The following is a 25,635-nucleotide window of genomic DNA, read 5'->3' as shown; positions in this document are numbered from 1 at the left end:
AGGCAAATCAAGGCGGTGTTGGGAGCATGCCCTGCAGACGTGGCTAACGTCAGTGAGCTACAGGGAAAACTGTGGCTGGACCACTTCCAATAGGCTGCAGGCCTGAGGGGTACTAACAAAGACTTCCAGAAAAAGGAACAATTGCTTCATGAACAGCATCTGTTCATGAGTTTTCACACGGTCAGTTTGCTCTGTGTCTTTGGGATGTCCCCACCCCAACAGGCTCACATCAAACCCTTTAAATAAAAGGCTTTTATCTATTATAAAGATTTACATATAGTATATAATCAACATATTACTTTATGATTAGATACTCCTTAATATGCACGTAAAGTATATTTTAAATAGGAGAAAGATCTATTGATACATATCTATCTCCTTTCTATATCTCTCTACCTATCCATTCATCCTTCTATCCATCTTCTTTTGGAGGCCTTGCCTCTGTAGCACCGATTCTCCTACCCCTGAGCTGGGGGAACAGAGCAGAGACATAGGACCATAGTGTGCAGCATTTGAAGGTGCCTGGGCTACTTGTGGTGAGAGGATTCCTCAGCTGACAGGTAGTGACTGTATCTGCAGAGTCATCCCTTTCCCGAGAACCAGTGTGAAATGGCTGGGTGTTAGAGGTTGGTCTGATGTTAATTAGGGCCTCCAAGATCTTGTTCCTGCTCAGAAGAGCACCTTCTCATATAAACCTATTCTTGTTGAGTAAACCTGCCTGAGTCATTATATCTGATTGGTTGATTTAACAGCCTATACCTGGACAGGGCAGAATGGGGTAGGCATGGCTAAGGTTCTGGGGCTTTGGAGGACAGGAGAATCACAGAAGAGAGACAGACAGGAAGACAGGAGAAAGGAGGATACCAGCATGGGTTAGTGTGGAGAAGAAACCACGTGGGTGAAGAGAAAGGACTCCAATAATGGTGTGGAAAGGCCCAAATGAAACATAAAAGCAAGTATTTATAAGACTGTGAATGGAAGGCAGAACAGATGAGGATTATGGTGGATGACACTGGATGGGGGCTGGGAGATGGATGGATGGTGAAGATATTGAGCTGGTGTAGGTGAAATAGCTGCCTGGCCCAATATAAATAAGGCAATTATAAAATCTAACAGGTGTCTGGGTCATATTAATTGGGATAGTGGGTTACATATTACCACCGTGATAATATCAGGGCTAATAATAAACATTATATAGTCCAACACATGTTTTTTATTTACTACAACAGGTTAGTAAGGAGACAAAGGTGGAATGTGAGGGTGCCTGTCTTGGCAGTATTCGCACAAGCGGGAAACGGTCAATGAACTACTATGGAAGAACATTTACTGTGTGTAAAGGAAACTCCCTGCTTCCCCTCTGTGGCCAGCCCATAAAATGGGATAACTATTCTTTTTTCCTAGCTGGGTAGGAAAAAAGCCATGTTGGTCTCCCCTGCATCTCAGTGCATGGGAATGTAACCAAGTACACCCTCCTTTCTCCACACACCACACCAGTCAGCATGCAACAAGGGATACCACTTCCTCCTTACCTCAGGGTCTCTGGCTATTCCATGCTTCTAGATGCAGGGAGCGCCTGAAAGGATCCTGTCTTTCCCTTTGACAAATGGGCACTTTGACCATGCTAATGAGTTCATGTAAGAGGAAGAAGAGCATTCAGACAACAGCTCGAACCACCAGGGTAAGGGAATTGTGTTCTAATGGGTATCTTGGCTTGCTTAGGCCTTCTGCAGCAATTACAGGCAGGCAAGCCAACAGCAAGATGGTCCTTATTGCCAGGGCTCTTCAGCTGTGACACCCCATGATTTTACTAAGGTTGGTTTTCAAAGGCCAGCGCTGGGACTCTTGAAAGGGCTGATTCCACTTTCAAAAGGCCAACTGACAGCCAAGGCTGTGTCCACCTCAGAGGTAATCCTTTGTGGGTACCAAAGCACCTTTCCAGAAGCTTCCACTACATGCTCAAGTCAGCATGCTCTCCCTCCCTTTAAAAGAAAATCCCAATGATGGGGGACACGAGATGCTGCCAGGCCTATCTTTTGGTGCACAAGCCCAGACAGACTGAGGTTCCCCAAACCTTCTTTTCTACCTGTGCTGCCCCATGCTCCCCACAAGTTAAACTAAGCTAATTCTGAAAAGTGAACCAGAATAAAACTGGGCCTGAGGACATATTAATCAGGTCATGTGTACACAGGAGGAGCCTGTGCAGGAGAGGCCTCTTCTAAACAGGTGTTTAGGGCTCCCTCTCACCTTTTGCCACCACCACTTGAATGACGTGGGCTCTGGAATGGGACATGATCTCAGAGATGAAATCCAATGTGTTTCTAACTCTGCCCTTCAGAACATGCGTGTCCTGCATGCTGAGTCAGGAGAGTCTTGTCAAATACTCCTCAAGCCCCACGACACTTCCCACCCTTCTTGTTTCACCTTCCTGCTCTAGGCCTGGCTCACAAAACATTTTTAAAAGCACCAAAGAGTTCCCAGGAAAGAGAAAATACTAAGAAAAGGGGAGGGGGGGCTTCCCTCTGAGAGCCTGAGGAGACACACCTTCATTCATTTGCTCTCTCTCTCTCTCTCCTCCTGGGGGTAGGGTTGGGAGGCTTGTCCAAAGCATTTGCTGACTGATAATCCCAACCTGTCAGTGGACCATGAAGTGGATTTAGCAGACAGTGCTGTCACCAAACACTGAATTTGAACAAATCTCAGGCTGGAGAGACTGCTCAGGTAGTAAAGTGTTGTGTAAGTTTGAGCACCCAAGTTCGGATCCCTAGAACCCATGTAAAAGCCATGCAGAGTATGGTTCAAACACACCTCAAACTCCAGGGGTGGGGAAGCAGAGAAAGCAGGTGCCCGGAGTTCACTGAGTCAATCTAGCCAAGTCCATGAGCTCCAGGTTCAACAAGAGACCCTGTCTCAGAAAATTAGGTGGAAAGTGATTGGGGCAGACACTGACATCAACCTCTAGCCTCCACAGACAAGCACATATGTACAGTACATGTGTATACATGGTTACCTACATGAACATGTACATATACCATGAGAGAGAGAGAATGAGAGAACACATCTCTCGGTTATATAAGGCTCGTCTCTTGATTATTCATATAAACAGAGTCAAACATCCTATTTCTCACCCCGCCCCTATTCTCACTTCTCCCAGGAGGGTCTCAGCAAGGCTGGAAGGAGTCAGGAGTCCCTGCTCTTCAGGGGTTAGCTTAAGCTGGACTCAGCCCCGCCTCACAACAGTTGTTAGGAAGAGGCTGCTTCGGGGCCTGAGTTAGGTGACACCCGAGAGGTGGCCTGGAAACATGGAGGGAATGTGGATGGTCCTCAGGCATCCCACAAGAACATCTGGATACTCTACCTTAGAAGAATCTGAGAATAGTGAGGTCAATTTCAACGAGCAGAGAAGAGCAGATATTCTGTCCCCAAGATACCAGGAGAGTAGAAACACAGCAGATGCTGCTTTTCCTCTCCTGACCCCTCTTTCAATTTGTGCCCAGAAATATGTACACAGTAAAAGACCACAGACTTTCATCCTTTGCCCACCAGGCAGGGATAGTTTTCCGGCCACCTTCTTTGGTTCCTCCCCTGGCCTGTTGCCTCAGTCATTGTTCCATTGCTGTGAGGAGGCGGGTAACTCTTATAAAAAGAAAGCATTTAATTGGAGGCTTGCTTAAATTTCAGAGGTTTGATCCATGATCATCATGACAGGAAACATGGTGGCATGCACGGCAGGAATAGCAGTTGAGAGCTACATCCTGATCCACAGGCCAAGAGAGACGCTGGTCTGGTGTGGGCCTTTGAAACCCCAGAGCCCACCCTTCCTTCAACAAGGCCACACCTCCTAATCCTTCTCAAATAGTACCACCCCCTAGTGACTAAGCATTCAACTAGATGAGTCTGTGGAGCCATTTTTATTCAAACAACCATACCTGTGACTAGAGGCTCTGCTGTTCTCAACATCAGTTGTGTATATTTTCTGAAATGAAATATTTCTTCCTGGAGGGAAGTTCCTTAATTCAGAAAAATAAATGAAGCTTACAAGGCTCGGGAAGTAAATATGTCAGAATTCATATGTCTCAGGAAGTTCATAAAGCTTAGAAGACGCGCAAGGTCAGAGAGATAGCTCAGACTTGCTGCCGTGACTGAAAGCCTGAGTTTGATCTCAAATGGTGGGAGGAGAGAGCCCACCCCTGCACGCAGGTTGTGCTCTGACCTCCAACTGTGCCATGGTATACACATTAATATCTGCCCCCTCCATACACACACACACACACACACACACACACACTAAAATCCAACCTAAAAAAAGATTGAATGGCTCCTCTGCAAGGTTTTAATATAAGGGGAAAACTGAGGAGAAAAGACTCTCAGCCTCTCAGCCCTGGAAGCCAGGGCGTGGCCTTCATGAGCCAATGCTTACGTTGGGCGCCCTTTCCAGTGATGCCGCTGCCTTGGGGCTACCCACACTCCTTCCAGTAAACCCGATGAACTCACTGGTACACTAGCTGTACTTGAGTGGAGTGTTACTCTGGCCTGTGGCTTGTTGGTGTCCAACCCTTGGGGGTTGTCTGGGTGTTCATTCACATCTCCTCAGGAAAAGTCACACCGTGTCTACCGCTCAGGTCCTGAAAATCACAGCATCCCTAGATCACTTCCCAAGAGTGGCCCACCTAAGTGGTGTCTGTCACCTCTGTGCCAACCTGACTTGAGCTAGGCGTTCCCCCGTGTCGTGTTCTAACGCCTCACCAGATAATCAGGCCAGTTGGAGACGTTACAGCTGGGAACAGGCTGAAATTCTCCCCACCCCTGTGTTACAGGACCAGGTACTTAGATGGCCCAGCAAGTTGCTCAAAGCCACGTGGCAAAGCGGTGCCCAGTCCAGAGCCAAACCCTGGTCTTGTTATTTCTAGTCAGGGTTCCTCCCTGTCACAGCTGCTCTTTCCACACATGTGACTTTCTCCCAGGGGCTTCCTTTGCTCCAGATGGCAACACGAAGGCCCTTAGAGTTACAGCTGTAAATGAAGTCCTCAGCACAACAGCTGTACCAGGCACATGTGAGTGTTGGTCATGGCGACCCCCCAAAGGCAGCCAGTCTTTCATGTAAGTCCTGTGGGCACCTTTGCACCTATCTTCTTCAGCAGTAGGAAGGCTCTTGTTCAAAGTCACCCTTTGGTCACTTGTCATGTTTCATGAACTGGCTACTTCCTAGGAACTGTTGGCTGTGACCATTGGGGCAGGTGCTGCTATCATGTTCTATCATGTTCTCTATCATGTTCTCCTTTTTATTGCAGGTTAGTATACACAGATGAGCAGAGAGGCTCAGGATGAGTCTAGACGGCTGCAGGTATGTGAGGACTAGCCAGGAATGGGAGATGGTGGTACAGGTTCCCTTCTAGCTGAATCCTGAGGGCCATACCCGCTGGCATATGCTACTAAATGTCACATAAACCTAGGAGAATGTGGCATGCTCCTGCAGATTCCTGTGTCGACTGACAGGGCATACTCCAAGCAACTCCATGTTGAGGTAGAATCTCCCATGAGGGAGGTTACTGACGCTCCAAATGACTTTTCCGTTATCTCTTGAGAAAACTATTTTGGAGTCCTTGATCATCATCATTATTAATAATTATTATTATACCCAGTCAGTAACTATTGTTTAAGTTATTTTTTTTTCCAAATCAGTACCTATTGTTTAAAAAGCCTCGTCCCTGCCCACCACCATCTCTGTCCTGAGTTCTTCATTATTGCTTATATAACTTTGGGGAAGGGTCTTATGAACCTCGTAGGTCAGGAGCTCACTGAGACTTGTGAGTTTTCTTTACTTCCTTAAGAAGGGTATTTAGGACCCTCTGTCCCAGGCCATCAGTGTGCAGCTCTAGGAATGCAATTAGGGTAGGCCCCAGAACTACGGCAGGTACACCCTGACACAAACAGTTTTGGGTGTAGAGGGGCAGATGTCAATGAGACACGGCGGCAACCAGGGCTGGTCTGGTCAAGAAGGGATGCGTGGGTTTAGGGGCAATCGGGACTGTCCCATATGCTACCACACAGGGGGACGGGTAAAAGCATACATTCTCAAAACCCTCAGAACACACAAGCCCGAGGGTGAGCCCTCGTGGTAACTGTGGACTTTAGGTGATAACACACCCGGAAAGACTCAGCACTGGTAACAAACGTAGCTCAAGAAGGTAAGATGCTAGTAATGGGAGAGGAACATAGAGGGACTCTATGCTTTCTGCTCTAGTACTCTATAGAGGTAAAAATGCACCCCCAATTTTTAAAATTTCAGACAAAGCAAACTTCTAAAGATGGACATATGTGCCCTGACAATCAGTCACTGGGGTCTGGGCAACTCACCATCGGTTATACTGCAGAAGACAACAGAAAAACCATCACCTAGCCAGGAGCCTGCCTGGAGCACTTCAGAGGTATCCCAGATCATTGCTTTATATGGACACAGGAGCCTAGAGGCCTTTCAGATGGCAGAGAAAGAGAGTAGGTGCCTCCTCCCAAGGTCAGCAGGCCGAGGGTTCTTTGTAAGACAGCCTTGGACATATAGGATAAACAAGGCAAGGGACGCTTGCAGACTGCCTGACAGGGCAGGGCACTGAGGAGCTTACCCACAATTCTCAGGCTCCTGCCTTCACACACTATGAAAAGGCCAACCAGGTGGTGTCCTGAGAAGCCCTTGCACATATGGGGTGGAATCCAAATCTGAGGCCCTACTATGCAGCTGGAGTAACGGTGGGGACTAACTGGGGCAGCGTGATGCGTGATGCTGGCTTCCTACTAGGAGACACATGGTTGCTGAGGAATCTAAACAAGGAAATCACTGGGCTTTTGTTTTCGGTTTCTTTTTTGTTTGTTTCTTCTACCAACAATCCCATTCCATGCTGGAGGGGCTTGTTATATAATGGAGGGAGGGAGGAAAATGTGTGCAGCCAAAGTCACTAGACAAGATCAGCTGTGGCCCCTGCAGGGAGTCAGGTACAAACAACAGGGGCTTGTTTATGGCTTTGCTTTTCCAAGGAAGAAAAAAGCCTGCTTCTCACATCCCCAGTCATCTCTGGGGGCTGAGTGTGGATCCCTCTGGAAGGAGGACCTGGTCTTTGTACTGTCCTCATCCCCCTCCCTCGTTTACAGGACCCAGTCCCCTTGGAACTGAGAAGTCTCCCTGAGACTATCTTCAGAAGCCAATCTTCTCCCCAATAGGGACCTGGCTTCTTTAATTCCAACTGGAGGACTCCATCAGGTACTGCATGTGGTGGTCCCAGGGCCAGGGGCCTCTGGATGGGTTGTCCACTGTAGAGTCAGGAAGAAAGCAATTCAGAGGTCTCAAAGCCTCTGAAACAAACAATGCCCTTCCCTCCAAGGCTGGCTGAGGAGAGAAATGCCTGCAAGCCCAGCAGAGACCAGGAATCCCGCTTTCCTGATGATCACCTGTGCTGGGGTGTGCTTTGGTGAGGCAGCTGTCCTTGAGTCACTTCTGCTCCTGCAAGTAACCCCTCACCTATGTTCCTGTAAGAACCCCAGCAACTCCTCGTTCATAAGGTTGGACTTCAGTGGTATCCTCACTTTGGTCTGTTGTCAGTTCCCTGTCTGGGGTGAATAAACATTTGTTCATGTCTTCCTGGGAATACTGCCACACACCACCTCCAAATGTTCATATGTTGGAACTATGATCCCCAAATCATATATTAATACTACTTAGAGGTAGGGTCTTTGGAGGTGAATAGGACTATATGAACTCCAGAGGGTGGGGCTCCTACAATGGGTAGCATTAGTGGCTTTTGAAGAAGAGGAAGAGAGACCTGGGCCAGCATGCTGCCTGTCTCATCATGATCACCAGTTTGTGATGAAGCAAGGAGACCATCCCTGACAGCAAGGCTGACACCATGTCTCTAGGACTGTGAGTGAAATAAACCTTCATGCTCTATAAATGACCCAGCTTTGGGCATTTGTTATAGCCACAGACACAAGAAAGGACCACATGCTCATGTCCTTTTGCCCTTTACAACTACAGCATCCTGGGGACATCTCTCTCCAGCTGTATAACTTGAGGGCTTTGTGTCTTAGGACCTTGTGCCCAAAGTGAGTCAACCCTACCTTAATAAATAAGATAGAAGAGTGATGGAGGATGCTTCCTCACATTAGCCTTGGGCCTCCATATGTACACATACCCCCACCCCTACACACAAGCAGGTTCACACACATGCAAACACACACACACACATACACACGTGCGCTCATCACATGCACATACATGAAGGTGGGGAAAAAGAAGTAAGATCACTTGCCATCCAAGCTCAGGTGACGTGGGGCCTCGAGGCTTCCTGTGGATCTGGATCTGGACCTCTTGCCGCACTCACACTCGGAGGACCCAGCCACTGTGTGGTTGGTCTGACCACCAAGCTAAGACATTATGGGGAAGCTCGTGCCAGCAACACAGACAAGGCTGCACAAAGAAGGAGCCACGCAACCAGTGGAGCATCAGATGTGAGAGGGAAGGAGCCTCTAAACTGTCCCTGCCTCAGCCACGATCTCACAGAAAGTGCAAGTGAATCCCAGTGTGAGCCGTTCTGCTGAGCCAGGCTGCCTGAGCCCCGCCAAGAGGCCTGAGAGGCAGTTCCAAGCCATGTGTGTGAGGGTAGGGGGAGCTGGGGGCATCACAGGACCCGAATGCTAAGTACCATGTCAAAGTCACTGCAGTTTCTGCTTCCTGGTTTAAAAATGTAGAATCATAGGCGTTCCTATCAGAAAATGCATTCACATGCGGAAGGGTGAGCTAGCACAGGAAGATTACTGTGCTGCGTGGGAATCATTTGAAAAATGCCAGTCATTACTTTAAAATACTTGGCTGATTTTAAGGGTGAGAAGCTATTATTATGGGGCCTAGGGAGGGAGGGACAGACTCTTCTTTCTCAGAGCACTGATTGGAGGGAAGAGGGGAACTCAACACACCACTCACAAACAAACAGGGAGAGGACAGTGTGGGCAGGCAGAATGAGGGGACATGCTGAACCCCCTGGTGACCACATTAGGGACATAGAAAAGTTGCCAGTTAGCTGAGAAACATTTTTGTGTGCTCTATGGTGAGCTCCGAACATCACTCAAAAAAGAAAGGGGAGGAGGAGGGCAGACAGGCAAAGGAAGGAAGGGAGGGAGGAAGCAGGGAAGGAAGGAAAGGACGAAAGAAAGGAGGGTGGGGATGGATGAGAAACGGCAGGCAGGCAGGCAGGCAGGCAGGCAACGGTGAGGCCGGGATCTCTGGATCTCTGGCCTAGCGTGGCTTTGGCGGTTTTCTCTTTGAAGTGGTGGAGAGGAAGCATCTCCCTGTGAGGGCTAGTCTCTCTGCACTCAGCTAGACTCTTAGCAACCTTGGCCACACTGACTGTCTAAGGCTAAACAAGAGGGCTGATGCCAGGAACGACTACATGAAATCATCAATTAGCAGACCTTCCTATGAAGTCTTCCAAACCTGAGGATGATGGGAGGGAACAGAAGCCCCAAGAAAGTCTAAAAATACATCTCAACAGCCAGCTGTGTAGGTCAAGCCCATAACCCTAACTCTCAACAGGCAGAGGCAGGAGGATTGTTCACAAGCTCAGAGCCAGCCTGGTCGACAACATTAGTTCTGGGCCAGTCAGGGATACACAGTGAGACCCTGTCTAAAGAAGAGTACACTGCAAGCCTGTATGGTGGCTCAGTTCTGTAACCTCAGCACTCAGGAGGTAGAGGCAGGAGGATCAGGAAGGAGCTCAAGGCCAGCCTGGGCTACATGAGACACCATCTTTAAAAAGTACATTGCAGATACCAACATGCTCACTCCTCAGCTGTGCTGGGCCTGGAATCTAGGGGTATGTGGGATAGACAACCGATCAGCCATCTGCAGATGCCTCCACTCTGCATCCTGGGATGCGGAGCCAACTTTTCCAGGCCACGAGGGTAGAATCTTTAGGAAGCAGCCAGGCTTCGGGTGATGACTCACAGGATCCTCAGTTCAGCTGGCCTCCTATGCCAGAGCCCCATGGGCCTGTCAGACCTTCCTCTCCTCCGCTGAGAGGGAAATGGCCACTATTACACACTCTGGAGCCTGGCTGTATCATCTAGAAGAGTGAATCGTTAGGTATCAGGGCCCACGTTCTCCCAGAAGGTGAGTGCCCAGCAGTGGGAGCTGGCACAAGCTCACATAAGGGCTGGCACTGCCTGTAGCCAGACCCGCTTATTTAGGTCAGGGCAGAATTGAAGATGACTCAGAACTCGTTACGCCAAACCCTTTTCTGAGGTGGTAGATCCTGGATTAGCCAATCTTGGAAGATGACCCTATAAGCTGAGGAGAAGAGATGAAGCTGCATGGTGTGGAGCTTACCAAGCAAGGCTGGCACCTGTGTAAGGCCACTGACGGTCAGTGCTAACTATCCATTCAGAATGGAGAATCGCTGGGAGATGGGCTTCTGGGTGTGATGAGGGGAGATTATCCTGATTACATTAACTGAGGTAGGAAGCCCCTCTCACTCTTCATTCCCTGGTTGGATCCTTGTTTGAGCTGAACAACAGCAGGCATCCATCACTTTCTGCTTCCTGGTTGTGGATGGGATGCGATGAGTTCCCACTCTGCCCTGACTTCCCCAACACAGTGGACTATGGCTGAAACAAAGCCCTTTTTCCTGAGTTGCTTTCATTGGGGTGTTTAATAACAGCAGGAAAAGAAACCAACACAGCCACTACTGGAAGCACGGTGATAGGGATGCCCAGACATGGAAAGACCTGAGAGTAGGGAGGCCTGAAGGTATGGCTCCCTAGTACCATCTCCCTGTAACCTGCCTCATTTCCCTCTAGGCAGGTAAGATGCATGGGACGTCCAAGCCCCCAGAAGACAGTGGCTACTTAAAAGCGTGAGAATTGTGGGTCCTGGATGGGTATCTTTATGTTTCTCTGCCTGAACTTAGGAGCTGCCATTCCAGAATTTGTCTAAGTAGTCATTACTGAGACCCCAAATGCCACAGGCTGGAGTGTGATGCTTGGATTTGCTTTACTGTCACGTGCAGGTGATGGTTACAGGATGCACTTTTGTGAGAGCGCTCAGGTAAGGCACAGTCGGCAAGCTCCAGGACTCTGGATTAGGCACAGTATGGAAGTGTTTGGGATTACTAAACAATACACTTCAGGGTTTTGTTTTTGTTACTGGCATGTCTATCTCTCACCACAAGCACAACTGGAGAATGTGATCTGTGTGAAGTTGCTGGACTCAGTGGCTAGTTAGAGCCTGGGCAGGAGGAGCTGGGCATGTGAACAGGGACGAGAGAAGCTGGTTGTTAGGGCACACGAGGCTTGTCTGGGAGGTTGCCAGGTACACACCCGACACTGGGGGAACCCAGGATGTCCGTGTTAAGGGATGCATGTGACACCGGAGACAGGCTGTGGAGGGACATACACTTGAGCTCTGCTCTGCCAGTGAAGCGCTGATGGGTTCAGGCGGAGTAGGAAGGACAGTTCTCATAAAGCAAGGATGGCATTGGAAAGGAAGACAAAAGGTAAAGAGGAAAACAGAGGCTTCAGACTCCTCCTCACAAGCCCGTTTTCAGAGGTGGCCCTTGTAAACAGTGTGTGCCTATGGCAGTGTGGCCCCATGCCCTGGTTTCAGGAATTCTGGGAGGCCTGATGAACAGCAGCTGATGGGGCCACCAAGGGGTGGGAGTGAGCCTGAAGGAGCACCTGGGACTACTCGAAGGGACCTGGGTAGAACAGAGAACCTGGGTAGATCAAAACTCTCCCAGGCTACCTCTTCCCCTTCCAGGTCCATCTTCCTCCCAGTCATCCCCCTGCAGGGTATGTTGGAGACTGATTCCTGAGCACACTTTAAGGTTCTAGATCTGAGCAGATAAGTGTAGGATGACTCAGAGAGAGTAGGTGGTGACAGATGCTCATGGCCTGCTCTCAGTGGGCCTGGCCAGGTCTTTGGAGCTCATATCTGACATTAAGGGACAAATCCTACCATCCCTCGAGGACTCTGTTCCAAACAAATGACTCTGGCCAAGAGCAGCCCCTTCCCACGTACTCTACCTACAAATGGCACAATTCGTGACAGGGCCATGTTGTGTGACAGGAATCCAACAGCTCTCATTCCCAACACCCATGTGGGTTTGGAGGGCGTCTGTGTAGGCTGCCAGCTGTGTCACTGGCCACTTCCCACCTTCTAAGCACAGGAATCCACCTGCCAAGCTGAGTAGACATGGCTTTGGGCACCAGAAGCTCTGGGGAAGAGGAACAAAGGATGACACTTGACTTTTGCATAAGCAGAAATCACCCATCTGCTGTTTACTGGAAAGATATTTCTAAGCATGTCTCTGCCCTTTCCCTGCTCTGGCAAGAGCAGGAAGGATGGCCTATGGGTTGTGCTTTCTAGAAAGTGCCGGAGCTTACACCCCAGAGCCAAGCAGGGTAGAACATTCCCTCCCTGAAAGAGGAGGGGAGCCCCACATTGCTTTTAGGGCCCTGATCAGCTGGAGGCATTGGCCAGTCCTGGGACAACATTTTGTTCATTTTCCTTGATATCTTTTCCTCAACACAAGCTATTCCACACAGAGTGCCATGTGTCCACCTGGGCACTGTCAGGAAATCTGAGAATACTGCAGTCTGACAGGCTTGCACCCCAATTTCATGTCCAGCCTACAAACATGGTTCCATATGTGACTTGGCTAACACAGCTTGCAAATCACAGAGACTGCCTGCAGTAAGATCAGCTGTCTGCCTGATGGAAAAGCAAGAGGCCCACACTTTCCTGAGGGTTGGGGCTTCATGCCTCCTCAGCTCCTGATTCTGAGACTGCTTCTTTCCCCAAAAAGCAGCCAAATGAAATGTTAGGAACCCTCCACTTTCAGGACTCATTGACCAGAAACAAAAAGGCAAGCCAAGTCTGGCAGTTCAGGCTTGTAACCCCAGGTACTCAGGAAGCGGAGGCAGGAGGATCATAAATTTAAAGCCAGTCTGGACAACTCAGTGAGACCCTGTCCAAAAAAAAAAAACTGGCTGGGGATTAGTTTAGGGCTAGAAAACTTGCATTCATGAAGCATTAGGTTCAAACACTAATAAAAGGGAAAAGAAAGAAAAGGGGAGGGGAGAAAAGAAAGAGGGGAAGGGAGGGAAGAGAGGAGAGGGGAAGGGAGGGAAAGAAAGGAAGAGGAGAGGGGAAGGTAAGGGAGGGGAAGGGAGAGCAGGGGAGAGTTAGGCTAAGGAGGATAAGAACCCCTGGGTCCCTGACCCTCCACTGACCAGAGAACCCCACCTGGGCTGCTGGAACCTCCAGCAGATGTTTGGTAAACAGACTGTGGATGGCCCCGGTCCCATCTCCTTTATCCCACTTACTGGAATCAGCTCAGCAGGCCCTCCCTCACTGCTGACTAACCAGCTGAAGCCATGATGAGGCAGATGGCTGCCTCCTGTGAAAGCAGCCAGACAGTAAATGCCACCACACACCTCGCTGGCAAAGGACCCTCAAAACAAAACCTGAGCTTCATTTCCCTCCAGTTTCTCTCCCTGTGTCCCCTGGCTACAGAGAAGTGTTAAAAGAGACAAAGAGAATTCACAATTCTAGAAAGCTCATGCAGACACAACCATGATCTTCAGGGGAAGTTCACTGCCGAAGAAGGATTGGAATGGGATACCTCAAGACGAAAGGGAGGAAACCCCTTCCACTGGCCATGGTATGACAAGCAAGGCAGGAGGAGGGGAATGGGGCTTGGCTCTCACCAAGGACAGTACGTCACAGTGGAGGCTGAACAGCTAGAAAACTACAAGACCCCAAAGCTCTTTCCTCTTCATTGTCTATTGGGTAATTTCAGTGGTAAAGCCCAGAAGCTCTGGCAGAAACAGTGCACTTACAGTACTGCTTTAGAAGGTGTTTTGCTGGGCTCTGTGTGGCTCCGAGGAAGCACACAGCAACTGAATTTCCCCTTAGACAGCAGAGCCTGATGCTTGTTAAGTGTCTACCACGTGCTGGGAACTGGGTCTCGGTCAACTGATTGTAGACTTCACACCAACCCTGAAGCAGACATGCTCTTCTATTAGAAACAACAACAACAAAAATGGACTTCAGAAAATAGGATGATTTGTACACAGCCCCAGCTACTTGATAGAATACAAGATCCTAAGTCCCATGCCAGAAATTGTAGGGGGTCACCAGGGAACAGCATTGGGGCTAATAACTCAATTACATTTGCTTGCTGGCTGGCTATGACAGAGTCTTACTATGCAGCACAATTCTATTGCTGTCTGCAGTTCTACACAGCCCAGACTGGCTGCCTCTTCAGTGCTGAGATCACAGCATGTGTGCTACCGTGCTTACCCTCTCCTCTTTAAAAAGAATGTTGTTTAGTGTAGATGAGCGTGTGTCTGTGTAGCATGTGCACCAATTGTGTGCATGTGTCTGCAGAGGCCAGAGGCTGTTGGGTTTCCTGGGGATGGAGCTCCAGGTGGTTGTGAGCCACCAGATCTGGATGGGAACTGAGCCCAGGCTCTGTACAAGTGCTCAGCCATCTCTCAGCCTGTGTGCCATGCAACCCTGCCTGGCCTCAAACTCACTTTGTTGCTAAAGACGAGTTTCTTCTCCTGCTTCTACCTCCCAAGTGTTGGGATTGCAGGAACCAAACTTCAATCATACTTGAAATTCAAATTTTTGTTATTAAAACTAGAACCTACAGACCCACAGAACCCCTTTAGAGTTCATGGACTTACATAAGTCATGCTTGTGACAGGGATGTTTAGTCCAGATCGACACATGACTAGCTGGAAAGCACACAGATTTCATGGCTTTTGTGTCAACACTCTCCAGCACTGGTGTCAAATTGTCAAGAATTGGGGACAAGCCTATACACACTTTGGGGGCTGAGGAGGTAGAAACACAGCTTCCAATTCCCATATATACTGTCTCTACAATCTCTGCAAGCTGTACAAGTTCATAGGGCCTTAATTCCTATGTGCAAGACAAGGAAAACATCCCAGGATCATCCTGAGAATTAAAACAGTAAGTAGCCATAAAACCAAAACCAAAACCAAACCAACCAACCAACCAAACAAAAAGACAAGCGTGGAGCCGGTGCCTAGCATGTGGTTAGTAAATGTGAGCTGCAACAGCTGGTTAAGAGATAACAAGGAACTAGATAGAGACAGGCATTAAAACCTCAGCTGATTGCTGGGAGCAATCAACTTGAATCGACTGGCCGAACACAACACTCAATAATGCACAGAAGAAAACATGCAGCAGTGATATAGATTGGATTAGCTCTCGGGCTTAGTCAGAGTGATGGAAGGCTCTGCTAGAAGGAGGTGGGCAAGATGGGTCTCTACAGCATCCTGTGAGATGAGAGACTTGATAGATTAGAAGGGGCTGAGAAACCCAGGAGTTGTGTTAGTTATCCTCAGACTTAAATAAAAAAACAAATCAAGGTGGTTCAGTAGGTAAAAGTGCTTGCTGATAAGCCTGATGACCTGAGGTCGATCCTAGGAACCCATATTGTAGAAGGGAGATGACTCCCCCAGGTTGTCCTCTGACCACATGCATGTGCACACACACATACCACATTACCACACACACACACACACACACACACACACACAAATGGATGCTACAAAAAAAAGTTCAAAGCACCCAGGGTTTTCAGGGAACCCTGGTCAGACAGTACCATTGATGGATGAGGTCAAGACCAAACACCTCTTCTCTGAATGCTTCCTGACTGGTCCACAGGGCTTAAGGCTTAGTTTCAGTCAAGCATTGGGTTTAAAACCTTCCTGAGGACAGGATCCAGTGAGGGACCAGGCATGGAAGCTGGTGACAAAGCTCAGCCCAGGGATCTGGTCCACTAGTGGCCATCCTTGGCTGCTCTGTTCCCTGCTCCCTAGTATAAAGACCAGGTGGGGCCTCTGGACACTCGCTTCTCTTAGGGTTCAGCGTTTATGACTTCAGGGGAAACAAAGTACCCTCCTTATTCCAGATTCTCCATCAGTTCACCAGGGAATTGGACCTTCTAACTTCAGTTTCCTCTTTTATGAGTTTGCACCTGCCTCAAGGCCTTCTGTCAGACTGAAATATTCCAACAGCCAAATGGAATCCAACCAAAACCTCACCTCAGGTTTATCTAGTACTTGGATGTTTCCCATGCACATTGGAGAAACAGCCAGAAAGGTGAGGAGTCCCTAGACCCGGCTTCTGTTCTGGGTCCACAAAGCAAATGTCAGGAGCAAGGTAAAGGAGTCATGGGCCTCAGGGAACCACTGCACCTGTTACCTGTGTGTCAAATCCCTAGGACAGCCACTGGCTGGCTGACTGAACCCCTGCTTTAAAGCTCCCCTCACATTACCCTTACTCTTCACACCGAATGACACCTGAAATTCTCTACTGTGTGCATTTGGGAACCTTGTGCACTTTTTGGAGCCTTTGGCCTAAGCCTTGTCTATCTCCAGGTCTGATGATGCTTGCTGGGAACAGGCCCCTCCAGAAGTCTATACTGAGCTGATGTAGATGTGTTGCTGGCTCGACATTCTTGAGTCATTTAGCGCCTCCTCTGTCCTACCTTGGGCTGTTACTTAGAAACAGCACTGAACCTCCTAAGACTTCCTATGACACCCAGGGAATTGCTCCTAATCACAGAACATGAGGGTCAGGGAGTGGGATCACGGTTCTATGTTGAAGTTTTCTTTGGGCATAACTGGTTCAGCATGTGGAAGGGAATTATAAGCAACAAACAAAAACCCAAACAAGATAGCAGTGGCTCACAGTAAGCGGGAAGCATCAGTTTCATTTCGGAGGAGGGTGGGTGGGCAGGGCCCCTGTAGCTTCTGGGTCCTTGCCGGGCCCCAGATCAGCTTGTCCCTCCAGAAGGCTCTCCAGCAGCTGGGCTGTCAGCCTGCTGTGTTCCTGCTGCAGAAAGGAGGGCTCCCAGCTTCCTTTCTCTGCTCCCCCTCCCTCCCTTTGCCTTCCCAACCACTTCAGTTTACTGAACATCTTCTTCCTCAAGTCAGACAGGCAACAAGCAGGCCCCACCTTCCAGCGGGGGACTGGCCAGCCCTTGATGTGTTTGTGGTCTAGACAACCCCAGGAGACAGCATGGGCCAGACCCAAAGTCCCCTGTAACTGTTCCCAGTGTTTTCCATTTGAGTCAAAATCAATGAATGACTCAGGGAAGGGGAAGCAGAGGTAGAGGGGAAGGTGGGGAGAAGCCCTCAAATCAGAACTTGTTGTGGACAGCCCAGTCTTTGCTCCCTCCCCGAGCCTGGCAGGGAAGGGGGCCATCTCTGCAGAGGAGCAGTGATGAACACGCCCCCACACACATCCTACCTCCTAAGGTATTCCCTTTAAGTCATGGGAGAAAAAGTTATGTAAGGAGCAGACATACAGCTCCAGTGGAGCGAAGGAGTGTTTTGTTCAGCCTTGAGGTGTTTAACTGTATAAGAGCCTCTGGGAGAACAAAGCCCCGGTCCACATCAGTCTTGCATACAGAGGTGAAAAGATGCACCACGGAAGGAAACATGGGCACAGGGAGAGCGTGCAACCACCATGCATTTAGGAATCCAGCCAGGAAGGTGTGCTTACTCAGCCCCAAGGGTCCCAAGGTCTCCTCTTCTGGATGCTGTGGGAGGAGTAGCGGCAGACAAGCTGCTCTCTCAGCTCTGACAGGTCCTGCCTTCACCTTCCAAAGGCCAATCCAAGAAGGGGTTTCATGACCCCCTCGGCTCAGGCGATTTCTAAGGTTTAGAAGCTCTCAGGAGCTGCTGCTTCACGCCTGCAACAGATGGGGACTGGAGCTGGGCGTGTTCCCAGTTCCCAGAGCAGCGCAACAAGCAGCTGGCAGACAGCGTGAGCTGGCCCGAGACAGCGCAGGCGACAGTCCTGTTGGTTAAAGCTAGTTTGTTGCTTGAGATGATGGCAGAGCTCGGGCAGATACCCTTGCTGTCTGTCAGGACTGCAGGAGACTGTCATTAGCACCTGTGTCGGGGGCTGCCTGCTGAGGAGGCAACTGTACCACACAGGCAGCCAGCAGGAGGGCGGGCAGAGCTGAGCCATGGAAGTACAGGCAGTGGGATGAACAGAGGAAGGAATCGAGGTCTAGAATGGCAGCACGGCCCCCCATCCTGTCCCCACAGAACTTCCAGCGAAGGCTAGTTAACTTTAGAGGAAAACAGCAGGCTGCCTTCTGCAATCAGGCTACATCAGGACTCTCAAGGAAATCCTTGTCCTTGGAGGACAGAGCATGCAGCTTTTCTCTCTTGCAAGAATGACTGCTCCAACCTCAAAGGAGCTCTGCTAGTGAAACCCTCATGGATACCACATCCCCCAACTCCAGTCAGACAAAGCAAGGCCACGCCCCTGCAGGTGACATGAGGCCTGCATGTTGTTCCTGTTTTCTGATGCCTTTGCTACCTGTTTGCCCCTTCAGAAGCACAGAAGAAGCCTCTGTCGCCCCTTTCCTGGCCACTCTGCCTCCTGACCAAGACTGGCACTTTCCTGAGTGGTTTGGCATGGTGGGCTCTACCTACTGTCTTCAAGGGGCCAGGAGTACGATACAGCTGTTCCCTCCTAACAGGCATTCCCCTGTCTGTGTGTCCCACTACACCTGATTAGAGCAAGTCCTGGGACCTTTCAAAAGACTCTCAATGCCCAAAGGTATGCCTGATGCCATCAAAGATTCCTATGAATGTTACCCAAGACAACCTTGGGCAATGTAAGATTATGAGATATGTGGATGTCTGTGTATATGAGGACATGCTCAGATGTCCCTCAGGAGTCATTCACCTTGTGCTTTGGAGAATGTCTTTCTCTCCAGAACCTGGGGCTCACAGATTGGACTAGGCGGGTTGCTAATGAGCTCAGAAACCTTCCTGTCTCCACCTTCCAACACTTGGACTGCGAGTGTATGCCACTATGTCCGGCTTTTAATGTGAATCCTGGGGGTCAAACCCAGACCCTCATGCTGTTTACCGACAGAGCTAGGCAAGCCTGTGGCTTTCTTGAGGTCACTTTCAGCCCAGGAAGGCAACAGGCAGCCACTATTCACCTGGTAGGTCATTCTGAGAGCTAAGAATTCAAAGGCCTGAGAGTTAGGAAAGGATGTGGAGGAGCAAGCACCCTTGAGGCCAGGCCCTGGTTCCAGCTGCCAAAAGAAGCCAAGCAACTAGAAAGCATCATGCTAGCTGAAGCTCTCTTTTCTCTTCTGTAACCTTGGTAATGTGTGACATGATGGACCTCAAGGTCCTTTCCAGACCTAAACTGTAAAGTTCTGTGACCACAACCCATGTCTGTGCCACGGCTCAGTCATTTCTCTGGGCCTCAGTCCTGCCTCTTAGAAAACCATCTGTGTGGAAATATCGGCTCTGAGCATCTCCCAGGGCTGCTGTTGGGATAATGGATGAACAAGCATTTGGACAAAATGAGCATCAGCTTGAGATGTGCACTATTATTCTAGAACCAGAGGGCAGCACCAGAATAAACACAGAGCTTAGCGAAAGCCATGCCATATACCACTGAGCAAAGGGCTGACATCCTGAAACCAGCCCCCTGGGCATGATGTGAGTGGCCTACCAGAGATGCAGCCAATCTCAATATTTTCTCCTGCTGGTTCTCCAACTAGCCTTGCTGGGTGAGCTGGACCTGCTTTATTTTCTTTGTGCTTTATTCCAAAGCATATAAACAAGCCCGGATTGGGGGGAAGCTAATTTGTTTTGCCTGAAAAAACTGGAAATGCCAGGGGGATAGAGGGTACCAACAAGTGAAGGTTTGCTTTACTTGGAGGCACGAGCCTGAGAGTGACTTATGGGGAGCAATGGTTTTCCACAGCTCTGCCTGCCAGTGATTTCTCGTCTTGGGTCAGGCTATCACTGAAGATATTGAGGAGCAAAGACAAGTACTGTGCCCTGAAACTTCTGCACACACGTGCAGCCTTTCTTCACCTGTGTAGAGTCTTACTCCTACAGCCTCCACTGAATGCTTATGTGGTCTATGTTTTCCCCTTTGGGATATGAGCCTGTCTGCCTTCTCCCCTTAGAAGGCAGAGGTCAGTTCTCTTGGAAGACAAATGCCACTAGATAGAAGGTCCTGGCGGAACCTGAACACCATTGCTGGTACCTCCCAGTCTCAGAAGAAGCCATAATGTGATGTTCCCAACACAAACCCCAGCTCCTCCCTCTTACTTCTCCAAATGTCACTCTCAGTACCCCTCCCAAACCTCAAAAGAGGGAAAAGCAATAAAAAACAGAGAAGCTTTGCCAGCTCTGGCTGCCTATAGGACAAACTCTTTGTAGGGATATAGCCCAAAGGAGCCTCATCCTCTCACCTCTTGGGCCTGCCCACAGCTGTCACTCAAAGTCCTCACAATCTTGGCCTACCAGCAGGACAGAATCCAAAATCCCCCCCTATTGAGGCCCCAGCCCAGTGAAGGCCCCTTCCTGGCAACTGTATGCAGACAGACAGTCCCCTCTTGCACTTGATGTTTTCATTGTATTCACAATTCAAGATGCATCATCTGCCGTTCCAGTCGACATGTGTGGAGTCCAGAGCTGGACACTCGGTGTCCTCCTTGGTTTCTGAGGCAGTGCCCCTCACCGAGTCTGGAGCTCGTGGATTCAGCTAGAGTTCAGCAAGGCACCCTGAGATCCCCTGACTCTGCCTCCCCAGCCCTCTCCAGCATGGACTGCCCCACTCCTACCAGTTTTTGGTTTTGTTTTCCTTTAACGTGGGTTCTGTAGATAAAAAACTCAGGTCATGCTTACAAAGTAAGCATGCTAACTGAGCTATTTCCCCACCCTCCTCCCTCAAGCTCTTTTCCAACAAGGAAACCGAGCTTCTGAGAAGCTGAGTCACCATGGTCACTGTGCTGGGCAGTCTTGGTTGTCAGCCTGACACACCTGAGAAGAGGGACTCTCCACTGAAGGATTCCCTCCATCAGACTGGCCTATGGGCAAGTCTGTGGGGCACCTTCTTCATTGTCTATAGATGGGGGAGGGCACAGCCCACCATGCTATCCCTCAGCAAGCTGGTCCAAGGCTATGTAAGAAAACTAGTTATTAGGGCATGCATTTCATGGCTGTCTTTCTGTTTCCGAGTTACCTCACTCAGGATGATTCGTCTAGTTCCATCCATTTGCCTGTAAATTTCATGATTCCTTGTTTTTAATAACTGAGTAGTATTCCATTGCATAGATGCAGCACAATTTCTGTACCCATTCCTCCGGTGAGGGACATCTAGGTCATTTCCAGATTCTTCCTATTACAAATAAAGCTGCTATGAACATAGTTGAGCAACTGTCCTTATTGAATGGTGGGACATCTTTTGGGTATAGGCCCAGGAGTGGTATAGCTGGACCTTGAGGTAGTGCTATTAAATCTCATTCAGAATGGCAAACAGGATAGATAGCAGAAGCAGTGGAAGGGAGGAAACAGGATGGGAGCCTACTATAGAGGGTCCTCTGAAAGGATTTACCCAATAGGGGATTGAAGCAGATACTGAGACTCATGGCCAAACTTGGGTAGAGTGCAGGGAGTCTTATGGAGGAAGAGAGGGTTGGGCTTAGAGAGACATGGAGGGGACAGGAACCCCAGAAGGAGACCAAAGAAACTAAAAGATCTGAGCCCAGGGGGTCCTGCAGAGACTGATGCACCAGCGGAGGACCATGCATGGAGAGGACCAAGACCTCTTGCTCAGATGTGGCCGACTGGCAGTTCAGTCTCCATGTGGAGCTCTGAGTGAGGGGAACAGGGGCTGCCGCTACCATGAGTTCAGTTGATTGCTCTCTGATAACTCGCCCCTGATGATGCAGCCTTGCCAGGCCACGGAGGAAGAGGATCCAAGTAATCCTGATGAGACTTAACAAGCTCATCAGGGTAGGACTGAGGGTAGTTGATGGAGGTAGCTTCAGTCGAATAATGAATAAATTGTGAAGAAAAATTAAAAAAGAAAAAAGTTTGAAACACTGTCTTCAAAGATACAAAACACAGAAAATCTCAAGCTACGCACAATATTTCCTGAGCCATACCAGTGACACAGAAAACCAGAAATCCGGAGCACACTTGTATAACTCTTGTGCTTTCTACTCCTATCCGTGGATAACAGACCGTAGGACCTAGCACAAACACTTGCCTGACCCCACACCATCTTTAGCCATGCACCTGTAAGTTAAATACAGAGATGCTGCTCAATGAACCTCTGTTCTCTCTCCGTGGTGTTATGCTACCCCTACCTTACAGCCTGCACTCTCAGGCCTGCAGGGTCTGTGGGGGGCGGCCAGAGGCCAGGGCAGCAGTTAGTGTGATGCGGAAGCAAGAGGGGGCTCTGTCCAGGTATCGTCCCTGTACTCAGCAACTCTGTGTGCTACGCAGAGTGGTTTAGTGGCTTCTGAAATGGTGACTGGACACCCACCCTCTGGAGAGGTCCGCTGGATCCTGCAGGAAACCTTAGCACTGTGCAGTGACTGGCTAGCCAGGCAGCTCAGGGAGGGCTAGAACCCCTGCACAGCTGGCTTGTCCCCATGCTGCCCTTCAGCGCAGATCCCACTGACCTGAGCCCTTAACCTCAAACGACCCTTCTGCGGATCTCTGCCATTAAAAACAACAAAAACCTTTGGGCTAGGAGTGTCACTGCGTAGCGACACACCTGACACAGCACTGGGTTTGATTTCTGCAAAAACGAAACAAAAACAGAAGTGCAGCTCAGGGAAAATCTGCCAGAGGGCAGCAGTGAAACTTCCCCTGAAACCCAGAACAGGTCTGACCTGACACCTAAAATTATCGAAGGAGCTTGAAAAATATTCTAAGGTTTCTTTTGTCTGTGTCATGCCATTCTGTCGTAGCTATCAGGCAGCGTATCTTCCTCTCCCGGGGCCAGAAGCTACCAACATTTACCACAGTAACTAGATGTTTGCCAGACCTCTGAGATTAGAGTGCCAGGCTCACCACACAGCCAGTTCCTGGCACTCTTGTCAAACAGTTCTAGAATTCCTAGACGGAGCTGGCTGCTAGAGCAGGCCTGTCACTCCAGGTACTCAGGAGGCTGAGGTAGAAGGGCAGAAACTTCAAGGTCAGTTTGGGTAAGGAATGGAGCAGACCCTGTCTCTAAATACAAAGTCTAGAAAAGGGGCCGGGGCTGAAGCTCTGAGGAGGAGTGGCTGAGTAACATGCATGCAGCCTGGGTTCAAGATAGCCTCCAGAACGGCAAAGACATTAGATCTGTCCATACTTATGCCATGCCTTTCATAGAACAGTTGTTTTCATCTTTTGAAGCCTTCTCTGAATGCTGAGTGGTCTTAAAGAGCCTCGGGCTACTGCCTGGAATCCCACATGTGGAAACTGGCCCCAGGGTCACCAGCTCCTCTGTGACTAGCGTGTGGAACAGCCTGATCCTTTCATTCAAAGCATGCTGTGTGTACCACAAGTTCATGTATGGACTGTATCGCTCATTCGTGTTTGAATGCGCCACCTTCCAAAGCACGGACTCACTGCTATCAAATGAGCTCACACACAATAAACCCTTAGTCCCACAAGACCGCTAGGTCTTGCAATCCCTCAGCTAGCAGCTGTAGGCCAAGGTAAGAACCAGGAAACACCTGATTCTTACCCTCTATGCTTGATGAAGAAGAGACTAGCCCCATCCACTTTGCACGTGGCTGAACCAACCTGACGTGTGTACAATCCAAGGCTCAGAAGTCAGACATGAGAGGGTTTTTTCATTCGTGCAGTGGAGCCCTTTGTCATAAGATGATGCATAGATGGCTCAGAGGTTAAGAGCACTGGCTGCACTTCCAGAGGTCCTGAGTTCAATTCCCAGCAACCACATGGTGGCTCACAACCATCTATAATGAGATCTGGTGCTCTCTTCTGGTGTGCAGGTGTACATGAAGACAGAACACTGTATACAGAATAAAAAAATAATCTCTAAAAAATACAAGAGATGATGCATGGCATTTAAGGATTTGGCATTAATAAGACCTAGTCACACACACACACACACACACACACACACACACACACACACTCATATTCATCTTGGTCCAGGCCTCGCCTCCTCCTTCTGCCCCTGTCCGGATGACTGATACACCCACAACACAGGAAATTCTGCTCACATCATTTTAGATTAAGGTCTCCACTCCTGTATAAGGGGCACATATTCCTTCCACTGCTCCACCATCCCTGACTGAATGTGACTGTCTCACATGAGTTCATCTGCCAAGCCAGAGTAAAGCGCCCCAGACCTGAGGAGTGAGAGCTGCGTCTGGGACAGGAGTCCACTCACAGCATGGGCACAAGGAAGAATGTACTTATATCTGTTTCTTGGTTAGGGCAGGTTGCCCCTGCTCTGTCTCCTGGGTCTCCTCCTAGACTCAAGCTCGGACACAAGAAAAAGAGAAGACAGAGAGGATACCCCTGACAGGGCTCCAGCACTGGACTTCAAAAAGGGAGTCACAGAGATGAGGAACAAGCAGGCTGGAGTCGACAGCAGCCACTGGAGAAGTTTCCAGAAGGAAAAAAAAAAATCTGCTTTTGAAGCAGATTTCTAAATAAGGGCTTCATGAAAAGAGTAAGGTGGAGGTGGGGAAGGAAAGCCAGTGCCTTGAGGCCTTCACACTCAGTAAGGCCTTCCCTAGTACTACCTTTCTCTTTGGTCCCAGATAGACTACAAAGGTTCTAGAAGGCTCTGAGGTGCTGCAATTAGGTCTCCCTTTCAGCTGCAAGCTGGACTGGGTGTTAGGTCATGTGCAGTCAATGGCCAACAGGCTGGCTCATCTCAGGTACTCCAGTTCTGAAGGTCTGTGACCTAAATCACACCCAACCCTTGTGGCTGAGCAGGAGACTTGGGCTGCCATTCAGCAGGCTCAGGCTCCAGCTTAACCCAATCCACGGGAACACAATGGGTGCCTAACAATTTTCCACACTTGCAAAAGTAACTTTTATTTGCCTGATTCATTTGTTGTCTGGAAGGCTTATTACCTATGCCTGCTAATTTAGGCCTAGTCCTGGAAGCTTCTAGCCTCTGTACAATCTAACCTAGGCCTAGAACGGTTCAGCCTGTGAGACATACTGTTGAATAAGCTCACCCTTTCTTGTTCTTTCCATGCTCTGGGCTGGCTGGTTCAACTCAGCTGTTCTAGCTCAAACTCCTCTCCTAGGTAACTTATTCAGTCTTTTCTCTCATTCTGGCTTTTCTCTCATTCTGTCTTAACCTATGTCTAGCTTGTTCTCTCTTCAACCTGTCTCTGTATATTTGTCCTGGTAAAACTGCCTCTTCCCTCTCTGCATTGCCCCTTAAATAGCTTCCCTTTGGAAGTTGGATGTATCCTATTCTGTCAAATCTTCTCTGATTTGTCACTTTTTTTCTGCCACTCAAATAGACATCCCTTTCAAACATGGGAAATATAAATTGCTCTCTACATACTTGGCCTCAACAAGGCCACCCTGTGTTAGGCACTGCAGGCTCATCTTCCTGAGTACACTGTAGAGGGTGAGAGCCTTACCTGCCCTTCAGAATGGACTCTACTTTTCTGTGGTTCAAATCCTGCTGTTGTCACAATTGGAGGAAAGACATTTGACCTGTTAAGCCTCATTTTCCTCTGCTGTCCAAGGAGACTGACAGACATACCTACTTCAGGGTACAGTAAG

General features: G+C 49.2%; 1 protein-coding gene across 5 annotated transcripts in view; it reads right to left on the bottom strand.

Moving 5' to 3' along the window:
* Prkag2 (protein kinase AMP-activated non-catalytic subunit gamma 2) overlaps window positions 1–25,635 on the bottom strand; it is a 366,379-nt gene that overhangs the window by 192,184 nt on the left and 148,560 nt on the right. The window contains exon 1 of one of the 5 annotated variants that reach the window (XM_021657797.2): window positions 17,585–17,731. The exons of the other annotated variants lie outside the window; for them this stretch is intronic. The gene's annotated coding sequence lies outside the window, so the exon portion shown is untranslated. Of the gene's footprint in view, window positions 1–17,584; window positions 17,732–25,635 lie in introns of those variants that run through there. 5 annotated transcript variants of the gene reach the window in all.

The sequence above is a fragment of the Meriones unguiculatus genome, chromosome 21 (assembly GCF_030254825.1).
Source record: "Meriones unguiculatus strain TT.TT164.6M chromosome 21, Bangor_MerUng_6.1, whole genome shotgun sequence".
Taxonomy (NCBI): Eukaryota; Metazoa; Chordata; class Mammalia; order Rodentia; family Muridae; genus Meriones; species Meriones unguiculatus.
This window is presented reverse-complemented; position numbering and strand designations above follow the sequence as displayed.